This window comes from Bombina bombina, chromosome 2 (assembly GCF_027579735.1).
Source record: "Bombina bombina isolate aBomBom1 chromosome 2, aBomBom1.pri, whole genome shotgun sequence".
Classification (NCBI taxonomy): domain Eukaryota; kingdom Metazoa; phylum Chordata; class Amphibia; order Anura; family Bombinatoridae; genus Bombina; species Bombina bombina.
Genome location: NC_069500.1, coordinates 729695536 through 729707938, shown reverse-complemented (window position 1 = coordinate 729707938; position 12403 = coordinate 729695536).

Below are 12403 nucleotides of genomic sequence, written 5' to 3'. Positions count from 1 at the left end.
ACGCCTAGATTTAGAGTTCTGAGTTAGCCGTCAAAACCAGCGTTAGAGGCTCCTAACGCTGGTTTTGGGCTACCGCTGGTATTTAGAGTCTTGTAGGTAAGGGTCTAACGCTCACTTTCCAGCTGCGACTTTTCCATACCGCAGATCCCCCTACGCCAATAGCGTATCCTATCTTTTCAATGGGATCTTTCTAATGCTGGTATTTAGAGTCTTGGCTGAAGTGAGCGTTAGAAATCTACCGCCAAAACTCCAGCCGCAGAAAAAAGTCAGGAGTTAAGAGCTTTCTGGGCTAACGCCGGTTCATAAAGCTCTTAACTACTGTGCTCTAAAGTACACTAACACCCATAAACTACCTATGCACCCCTAAACTGAGGTCCCCCCACATCGCTGCCACTCTATTAAAAAAATTTAACCCCTAATCTGCTGACCGCACACCGCCGCCACCTACGTTATACCTATGTACCCCTAATCTGCTGCCCCTAACACCGCCGACCCCTATATTATATTTATTAATGCCTAATCTGCCGCCCCAACGTCGCCTCCACCTACCTACAATTATTAACCCCTAATCTGCCAACCGGACCTCACCGCTACTATAATAAAGTTATTAACCCCTAATCCGCCTCACTCCCGCCTCAATAACCCTATAATAAATAGCATTAACCCCTAATCTGCCCTCCCTAACATCGCCGACACCTAACTTCAAGTATTAACCCCTAATATGCCGACTGGATCTCACCGCTACTCTAATAAATTTATTAACCCCTAAAGCTAAGTCTAACCATAACACTAACACGCCCCTAAGTTAAATATAATTTAAAATTCTAAATTAAAAAAGTTCAAAGCTCTTTTACCTTACCAGCCCTTAAAAGGGCCTTTTGCGGGGCATGCCCCAAAGAAAACTGCTCTTTTGCCTGTAAAAGAAAAATACAACCCCCCCACATTAAAACCCACCACCCACATACCCCTAATCTAACCCAAACCCCCCTTAAAAAAAAACTAACACTACCCCTCTGAAGATCATCCTACCTTGAGTTATCTTCAGCCAGCCGACCCACCGATGGAACCGAAGAGGAGATCCGGAGCGGCAGAAGTGATCCTCCAAGGGGCGCTGAAGAAGTCTTCCATCCGGGCGATGTCATCTTCCAAGCGGGGTCTTCAATCTTCTTCTTCAGGATCCATCTTCATTCCGCCGACGCGGAACATCCTTCTTCCCCAACGGACTACCGACGAATGAAGGCTCCTTTAAGGGACGTCATCCAAGATGGCGTCCCTCGAATTCCGATTGGCTGATAGGATTCTATCAGCCAATCGGAATTAAGGTAGGAAAAATCTGATTGGCTGATGGAATCAGCCAATCAGATTCAAGTTCAATCCGATTGGCTGATCCAATCAGCCAATCAGATTGAGCTCGCATTCTATTGGCTGATCGGATTTTCTTACCTTAATTCCGATTGGCTGATAGAATCCTATCAGCCAATCGGAATTCGAGGGATGCCATCTTGGATGACGTCCCTTAAAGGAGCCTTCATTCGTCGGTAGTCCGTAGGGGAAGAAGGATGTTCCGCGTCGGCGGAATGAAGATGGATCCTGAAGAAGAAGATTGAAGACCCCTCTTGGAAGATGACATCGCCCGGATGGAAGACATCTTCAGCGCCGCTTGGAAGATGACATCGCCCGGATGGAAGACTTCTTCAGCGCCGCCTGGATGATGACTTCATCGGATGGAAGACTTCTTCAGCGCCCCTTGGAGGATCACGTCTGCCGCTCCGGATCTCCTCTTCGGTTCCATCGGTGGGTCAGCTGGATGAAGACAACTCAAGGTAGGATGATCTTCAGGGGGGTAGTGTTAGTTTTTTTTTAAGGGGGGTTTGGGTTAGATTAGGGGTATGTGGGTGGTGGGTTTTAATGTTGGGGGGGTTGTATTTTTCTTTTACAGGCAAAAGAGCAGTTTTCTTTGGGGCATGCCCCGCAAAAGGCCCTTTTAAGGGCTGGTAAGGTAAAAGAGCTTTGAACTTTTTTAATTTAGAATAGGGTAGGGCATTTTTTTATTTTGGGGGGCTTTGTTATTTTATTAGGGGGCTTAGATTAGGTGTAATTATCTTAAAATTGTTGTAATATTTTTTAAATGTTTGTAACTTATTTTTTTTATTTTTTGTAACTTAGCTTTTTTTATTTTTTGTACTTTAGTTAGTTTATCTAATTGTATTTAATTGTAGTTATTTGTAGTTAATTTATTTAATTAATTTAATGATAGTGTAGTGTTAGGTTTAATTGTAACTTAGGTTAGGATTTATTTTACAGGTAATTTTGTATTTCTTTTAGCTAGGTAGTTATTAAATAGTTAATAACTATTTAATAACTATTCTAACTAGCTAAAATAAATACAAAGTTACCTGTAAAATAAATATAAATCCTAAAATAGCTACAATGTAATTATTAATTACATTGTAGCTATCTTAGGGTTTATTTTACAGGTAAGTATTTAGTTTTAAATAAGAATAATTTATTAAAGTATAGTGTAGTGTTAGGTGTAATTGTAACTTAGGTTAGTTTTTATTTTACAGGTAAATTTCTCTTTATTTTAGCTAGGTAGATATTAAATAGTTAATAACTATTTAATAGCTATTGTACCTAGTTAAAATAAATTGAAATTTGCCTGTAAAATAAAAATAAATCCTAAAATAGCTACAATATAATTATAATTTATATTGTAGCTATATTAGGGTTTATTTTACAGGTAAGTATTTAGCTTTAAATAGGAATAATTTATTTAATAAGAGTTAATTTATTTTGTTAGATTTAAATTATATTTAACTTAGGGGGGTGTTAGTGTTAAGGTTAGACTTAGCTTTAGGGGTTAATACATTTATTAGAGTAGCGGTGAGGTCCGGTCGGCAGATTAGGGGTTAATACTTGAAGTTAGGTGTCGGCGATGTTAGGGAGGGCAGATTAGGGGTTAATACTATTTATTATAGGGTTATTGAGGCAGGAGTGAGGCGGATTTGGGGTTAATACATTTATTATAGTAGCGGTGAGGTCCGGTCGGCAGATTAGGGGTTAATAATTGTAGGTAGGTGGAGGCGACGTTGGGGGCGGCAGATTAGGGGTTAATAAATATAATATAGGGGTCGCAATGTTAGGGGCAGCAGATTAGGGGTACATAGGGATAACGTAGGTGGCGGCAGTGTACGGAGCGGCAGATTAGGGGTTAAAAAAAATATGCAGGTGTCAGCGATAGCGGGGGTGGCAGATTAGGGGTTAATAAGTGTAAGGTTAGGGGTGTTTAGACTCGGGGTACATGTTAGGGTGTTAGGTGCAGACATAGGAAGTGTTTCCCCATAGGAAACAATGGGGCTGCGTTAGGAGCTGAACGCTGCTTTTTTGCAGGTGTTAGGTTTTTTTTCAGCTCAAACTGCCCCATTGTTTCCTATGGGGGAATCGTGCACGAGCACGTTTTTGAAGCTGGCCGCGTCCGTAAGCACCGCTGGTATTGAGAGTTGCAGTGGCGGTAAATATGCCTGTACGCTCCCTTTTTGGAGCCTAACGCAGCCCTTCTGTGAACTCTAAATACCAGCAGTATTTAAAAGGTGCGGGGGGAAAAAAGCCAGCGTTAGATACGCGGGTCATTACCGACAAAACTCTAAATCTAGCCGTTAGTGTCCCAATAGTTCTACCACCTGCACTCTTCTGAGCATGGGCAGAAGAACGCCTGACAGGTGAACACCATGTCACTAGAAATTATAGACACCTTTAAAGCAAGATGGCAGCTGTCTCAGTTTTCCTTGTCCTCAATGCTCAGACTGATTGGTGCTAAGCAGTAAGAAACAAAACCTGTCATGATGTCAACACCAGCAGGACAAAACCTCCAGGCACATTGCCCTCTGCATGACAGATGCTGGAACAAGAGAATTACCAGTAATGTACACAAAGATTTGATGAGTTTGCAGCAGAAATGAATGAGTAGAAGTTGCAAAGTTCTGTTGGCCTGAGAATCAATAACTATAATGATGCAAAATGTAGGATAAGATAGTCAACTTTTGTCTTTTCACTTATTCTACCACTCATGTCCCAACTAAACTGTACGATCTGGCCTCAATAGGGAGAGGCATCGCCGAGGCTTAACGATTCGCGCTGTGACATCACAGTCAATGACGTCACCGCGCAACTCTATTTAAAATGAACAATGGACAACATAGGGAATTGGGGGCATGCTGCTTTAGTTAGTTTATCTAATTGTATTTAATTGTAGTTATTTGTAGTTAATTTATTTAATTAATTTAATGATAGTGTAGTGTTAGGTTTAATTGTAACTTAGGTTAGGATTTATTTTACAGGTAATTTTGTATTTCTTTTAGCTAGGTAGTTATTAAATAGTTAATAACTATTTAATAACTATTCTAACTAGCTAAAATAAATACAAAGTTACCTGTAAAATAAATATAAATCCTAAAATAGCTACAATGTAATTATTAATTACATTGTAGCTATCTTAGGGTTTATTTTACAGGTAAGTATTTAGTTTTAAATAAGAATAATTTATTAAAGTATAGTGTAGTGTTAGGTGTAATTGTAACTTAGGTTAGTTTTTATTTTACAGGTAAATTTCTCTTTATTTTAGCTAGGTAGATATTAAATAGTTAATAACTATTTAATAGCTATTGTACCTAGTTAAAATAAATTGAAATTTGCCTGTAAAATAAAAATAAATCCTAAAATAGCTACAATATAATTATAATTTATATTGTAGCTATATTAGGGTTTATTTTACAGGTAAGTATTTAGCTTTAAATAGGAATAATTTATTTAATAAGAGTTAATTTATTTTGTTAGATTTAAATTATATTTAACTTAGGGGGGTGTTAGTGTTAAGGTTAGACTTAGCTTTAGGGGTTAATACATTTATTAGAGTAGCGGTGAGGTCCGGTCGGCAGATTAGGGGTTAATACTTGAAGTTAGGTGTCGGCGATGTTAGGGAGGGCAGATTAGGGGTTAATACTATTTATTATAGGGTTATTGAGGCAGGAGTGAGGCGGATTTGGGGTTAATACATTTATTATAGTAGCGGTGAGGTCCGGTCGGCAGATTAGGGGTTAATAATTGTAGGTAGGTGGAGGCGACGTTGGGGGCGGCAGATTAGGGGTTAATAAATATAATATAGGGGTCGCAATGTTAGGGGCAGCAGATTAGGGGTACATAGGGATAACGTAGGTGGCGGCAGTGTACGGAGCGGCAGATTAGGGGTTAAAAAAAATATGCAGGTGTCAGCGATAGCGGGGGTGGCAGATTAGGGGTTAATAAGTGTAAGGTTAGGGGTGTTTAGACTCGGGGTACATGTTAGGGTGTTAGGTGCAGACATAGGAAGTGTTTCCCCATAGGAAACAATGGGGCTGCGTTAGGAGCTGAACGCTGCTTTTTTCCAGGTGTTAGGTTTTTTTTCAGCTCAAACTGCCCCATTGTTTCCTATGGGGGAATCGTGCACGAGCACGTTTTTGAAGCTGGCCGCGTCCGTAAGCACCGCTGGTATTGAGAGTTGCAGTGGCGGTAAATATGCCTGTACGCTCCCTTTTTGGAGCCTAACGCAGCCCTTCTGTGAACTCTAAATACCAGCAGTATTTAAAAGGTGCGGGGGGGAAAAAGCCAGCGTTAGATACGCGGGTCATTACCGACAAAACTCTAAATCTAGCCGTTAGTGTCCCAATAGTTCTACCACCTGCACTCTTCTGAGCATGGGCAGAAGAACGCCTGACAGGTGAACACCATGTCACTAGAAATTATAGACACCTTTAAAGCAAGATGGCAGCTGTCTCAGTTTTCCTTGTCCTCAATGCTCAGACTGATTGGTGCTAAGCAGTAAGAAACAAAACCTGTCATGATGTCAACACCAGCAGGACAAAACCTCCAGGCACATTGCCCTCTGCATGACAGATGCTGGAACAAGAGAATTACCAGTAATGTACACAAAGATTTGATGAGTTTGCAGCAGAAATGAATGAGTAGAAGTTGCAAAGTTCTGTTGGCCTGAGAATCAATAACTATAATGATGCAAAATGTAGGATAAGATAGTCAACTTTTGTCTTTTCACTTATTCTACCACTCATGTCCCAACTAAACTGTACGATCTGGCCTCAATAGGGAGAGGCATCGCCGAGGCTTAACGATTCGCGCTGTGACATCACAGTCAATGACGTCACCGCGCAACTCTATTTAAAATGAACAATGGACAACATAGGGAATTGGGGGCATGCTGCTTAGGAGCCTGTATCTCAGACATATAAGCAGCTACAGACCCCCAAGACCCACCGTTGGAAAGGTAATCGCCTAACAGTATAGGTCTTGGGGGGGGGGGAGTACAAAATAAATATATTGTAAAAAAGTAGGTAAGTAAAAGCTCAAATACAGCTTAGCACCCAGGTGGGAAATGGCTTAGTAGCCAAAAAGTTAAATATTTCACATGACAAAGTTCTTTTCATACCAGAATATGTTCTATTTATTAATAAATACATACATATATTATGGTGTTTTTGTACAATATCTATCTATCTATCTATCTATCTATCTATCTATATATATATATATATATATATATATATATATATATATATATATATATAGTCCATATGTAGAAAGTAACAGCACCACTGCATCAATTTTCTACATATGGACTGTATCTGTTTGGGTTTTTGCTGATAGCCCATTGTAACGAGCACACAGCCAGGTTAAAGCAATTCAATAAGTGCTGGACTCTATCTGTTTATTTTGTATATATATATATATATATAAAAAAGTATAGATATATACAGATATATATAGGAATATCTATTTAAAAATATTTAGAACATATTCCCCTATGTGAAGAACATTGGAATGTGAAATATTTACAGTAAATATGTAAACACTTTATTAAATATAAATATTGCATAAATTGGATTTTTCCTGTTTTCAGCTACGTGACTGCAAAGGACTCTAAAGCACTGACTGTCCCTTTAATAATAAAAAGTATATTATTTTCAATGTACAGAACATAGGAATGTAAAATATGCATTTTGCACATTGTGTTTCATCGTGTATATGACACTGTTTATGTAAAATACATATCTATACCTATATATCTATTCAAATAGATATGCAGGTATAGATATATATCTAAATATATATATATATATATACACACACACAAATATGTTTTTAAGTATAAAAAGGACATTATCCTGTAAGTAAAGAACACTGGAATGTTGAAAATGTAGAGTACATATACATTAAATGAAGAGTACATCTAAAACACATTAATACATCTGTACTCACATATATACATATAAATATATATATATACATATTTAGACATTCATATGTATGTATCTCTCTATGTTAAAGCCCTTTGCATGCCTGAGTCCTCATTTCTGAGCCCTTATAACTTTAGATTGCAACTTTTTTTTAATAATATTTATTAGACGGTGTTATTATGAGTATAACTGTACTTTTTAATGTATTTTTGATGTGTTTTATGCAACTTTTTATTCGAACGTAACAGTTCATTAACCTGACGCACATTAAATTCAATTACGTTAGAGAGAACACGTTTACTTTCAACTTGTAATACAAGCGCTACTTCCAACGCGCGCAAACACCCGCAATAAACCCGATATCGCTTGCGCACAGCTATTAGCACTCAACTCGTAATCTAGCACTATATGTGCTATATGCACTTTTTGTCTCAAATGTTTAGCTTTGTATTTTTTATTGTATTAAAAATGTGCTGTACACATACACAGCTGTAAATGAGGTTGTTATCTGATTCTTATTTAGGGCTAGATTACAAGTGGAGCGCAAAATATTGCTTTCACTAGAGCGCGCTTCCATATGCTCCAATGGGAGCCTCATTCTCATGCCGTGAGGCACTACATGAGAACTAGCGCAGCAAAGGGGGTAAGTCGCGTAGTGATGGCAGCAAATTGTAAATATATATGTATATGACTATATACATATATATATCTATGTGTTTATATGTGAAATTCATTAAAATTATGGGGGGAGATAAAAAACTGAAATTAAAATCCTCCATGTCTCAAAATTAAATCAATGTAAATATTTGCATAGGAAATTAGTACATCTAGGCAAGTATCCCCGCTTGCTTTCCCCCAGAAATTCTTAATATACAATGTTTCCAATGCACAGAAGAATTGTGGGTAAGATATGCAAATTAGATATGCAAATTCTCAATTTTTTTGCTTCAAAAATACTGTTTTGACACAGCGATCCTTTTAAACAGGAATATGACAGCAAACCAGAAATCACTCACTAGACAAGCCTGTTTCGTTCTTTTTGGAACTCATCAGTAGGAGGTTCTCTCCCTCCTCCCACTGGGAGGTTAATTTCTTCCAATGCGTCTTGTCTACGCAGCTTTTCTGCAACCATTACTGCAGTACTAACAATGGCAATTTAGGTGTAAATTTCAACAGGGAAGCAACTATTTTAATTGACAAAATAAAGGTAAATGAGCTATTTATAAACAATTTAAATAATTTCAGCAAGTAAAAGGGATCACTGGAAACACATAAAAGAGGAGAAAAAAATTACAGTAAAATGTTTCTTTAATCTCATAGATTGAAATAATAAATAATGAGATCACTTAACCCTTTCCTGCCAGGGTTAATTTGTCTACATCGGAACAACTGTTCCGATATAGACAAATTGAAATCACGTGATCATGCACACGATCGTGAGATTTCAATTATTGGATCGGGTCTGGGGGACATCCCTATAACCCAAGGAACACCCTCCAGACCGCGATCAAATCCAGGAAGCACAGAAGGCTTTAGGAAAGCCGTTGGCTATGACGTTCTATGCCGTCATAACGGCTCTAAAGCCCAGTGTAATTATGACGGAATAGAATGGCATAATGGCGTTAAAAGGTTAAAAATATACACCTAGATTACAAGTTTTGTGTTAGAGGCTGTGCAGTGCTAACGAGCAGTTTATGCTCACCGCTCACTTACAGACAGCGCTGGTATTACAGGTTTTTACAAACCAGACAAGAAGTGAGCGTTGAGCATTCTATTGGCTGTTCCAATCAGCCAATAGAATGCAAGCTCAATCCTATAGGCTGATTGCATCAGCCAATAGGATTTTTTCTACCTTAATTCCAATTGGCTGATAGAATTCTATCAGCCAATCGGAATTGAAAGGACGCCATCTTGGATGACATCATTTAAAGGAACTTTCATTCCAGAAGAGCCGTTGGATGAAGAGGATGCTCCGCGACGGATGTCTTGGAGATGGACCCGCTCCGCGCCGGATGGCTGAAGATAGAAGATGCCGTCTGGATGAAGACTTCTGCCCGTCTGGAGGACCACTTTGCCCAGCTTGGATGAAGACCTCTCCCGGCTTCGTTGAGGACTTCGGCCCGGTTGGATGAAGACTTCTCCGGTAAGGTGATCTTCAAGGGGTTAGTAATTTTTTTTTACAGGTAAAAGAGCTGATTACTTTGGGGCAATGCCCTGAGAAAAGGCCCTTTTAAGGGCTATTTGTAATTTAGTGTAGGGTAGGGCTTTTTTTATTTGGGGGGGGCTTTTTTATTTTGTTAGGGGGATTAGATTAGGTGTAATTAGTTTAAAAATCTTGTAATTTGTTTATTATTTTCTGTAATTTGTGTTTGTTTGTTTTTTTACTTTAGCTAATTTTATTTAATTGTATTTAATTTAGGTAAGTCATTTAATTATAGTGTAGTGTTAGGTGTTAGTGTAACTTAGGTTAGGTTTTATTTTACAGGTACTTTTGTATTTATTTTAGCTAGGTAGTTATTAAATAGTTAATAACTATTTAATAACTATTGTACCTAGTTAAAATAAATACAAACTTGCCTGTAAAATAAAAATAAACCCTAAGATAGCTACAATGTAACTATTAGTTATATTGTAGCTATCTTAGGGTTTATTTTATAGGTAAGTATTTAGTTTTAAATAGGAATAATTTAGTTAATTATAGTAATTTTTATTTAGATTTATTTAAATTATATTTAAGTTAGGGGGGTTAGGGTTAGACTTAGATTTAGGGGTTAATAACTTTAGTATAGTGGTGGCAACGTTGGGGGCAGCAGATTAGGGGTTAATAAATGTAGGTAGGTGTCGGCGATGTTAGGGACAGCAGATTAGGGGTTAATAATATTTAACTAATGTTTGCGAGGCGGGAGTGCGGCGGTTTAGGGGTTAATATATTTATTATAGTGGCGGCGATGTCCGGTTCGGCAGATTAGGGGATTGCAATGCGGGAGGGCCTCGGTTTAGGGGTTAATAGGTAGTTTATGGGTGTTAGTGTACTTTTTAGCACTCTAGTGAAGAGTTTTATGCTTCGGCGTTGTAGTGTAAAACTCTTAACTACTGACTTTAATATGTGGTACCAGTCTTGACAGGAGAGGGTGTACCGCTCACTTTTTGGCAGACTCGTAATACCGTCGCTATGCAAGTCCCATTGAAAAAAGAGGATACGCAATTTAGTCAAGTGGATTTGCGGTATTTACAAGTCTGACCAAAAAAGTGAGCGGTACACCTGTACCTGCAAGACTCGTAATACCAGCGGGGGTTAAAAAGCAGCGTTAGGACCGGCTAACACTGCTTTTTTAACCTAACGCACAACTTGTATTCTAGCCGATAGTTTGTAAATACTTTAATGCAAGATCAAGCTTCAGCTGAATCAAATGCCCAGTGAAATATGTTCAATGTTATATAACTGTGTGATCTTCTGTACTGAATCATCTTCCTTAGTGTGATGGTTGTCAGTAGATAAAGGAAAGATCTTCCTATTTACAGTTATATGTCTCATAATTTAAGTAGCCTGTCAGAGGCAGATGCCTAGATTTAAAGGGACATGAAACCCAAAAACAAGGATGTCATGATTCAGACAGGGCATACATTTTTAGTTTGTTTTCCAATTTACTTCTGTTATGTAATTTGCTTCATTTTTTTGGTATAGCTTATTAAAATATCAGCAATATACTACTGGGAGCTAGCCGAACATACTCACAATAAGCAGCTAGCTCCCAGTCCCTGAGCCTTGGCTAACGATTTCACATCATTAAAGGTAAGTCCTAGTGTTGCTGTAATACAATACATTGCATGTGTTTTCACTCATTTTAAAACTTAGAGTCCTTTAATTCTTACTACTGTTAAGCAAATATGTGGCACATTTTGAGAAATACAACAAATTTTGCAAAATACAGAACAACCAATGACTTCTTCAGATGTAAAGAGTATGAAAACTATACTGCATTTGAAACATTTCTTAGCAACATCTTTATTTAGCTTTTCATGCAGCAAGAACCATTTACATGTATACAAATATATAGATTTTAAAATAAATGTTACATGTTACTAACTTCACAGCTATAGAAATATTATAAAGTATTAAATTTAGACCAGAGGTCTCCAAAGTCTTAGGCAATGGGCCTCCCCCTGACATCATTTACAAGACAACCCCCCCATCCTATAAAAGATTATACATTTTTTTTTTTCTCTTTAAAGAAAATTTAATTTGGGGATTTTACATCTGATCCAGGGTTCACACGCAGCTTTCAAGAGCTGAGTCTGCTCAACAAAAAGAAAGTGCTTTACTAACATTTCAATTTGCACATTGTTACTCCTGTGTTACTGATCATGACAACAAATGCAAAGCGATGTCAACCTCAGTATTTTTATTCCACCTACATCCCGTCCTTTGCCTTATTCCACCACGACATGGTACTGTTGGCTCTTAAAAACATTCTATGTGTTGCCAAAGTCAGCTGCTGCTTGTGATTGCCATAGGATAATGCAAAGTATCACTGCTCCTGCTCCTCCCCTTATATGCTCTGGCGCCCCCCTGTGGAGGCCACCTCACACTGAAAGCTGCAGAATTCTTACCTGCTCATTGGTAACTCATGCAATAGTTTGATTGATAGGCAAGCTAGTGCACCATACTTACCAGCATCATTTCCGGGATGTGAGAGATTAAAAAGCTTGTGGGTGTGGCCACACATGGGAGGGGCAGGGTAACGTGGGGATACATATGGTCTGTGGGAATGTCTGGACATAAAACCGGGGCACCGAGGGCTGTGGGCGAGAGGCTGGGGACATACTTCCAAACCCATGACAATCCCACAGGAGCTTCCATGAAAAGTAAATAGCAACCAGCGCCTGTGTACATGGGCATCTGAAGGGGGTGCGAGGAGGGGAAATGTCAGCATCTCCATTACTTCCCTGTTTTGATGCTAATGAACCACCCTTGCCTGTGTAAACTCTGAAAGCGGCTCAAGTAGGGCTAGTCTGCTATATCTAATTAGAGATTTTATGCCCATCATTAAAGGGACATGGAACATTTTTCGTTCATAACTTAGATAGAGCATACCATTTTAACATCTTTTTTAATTTAC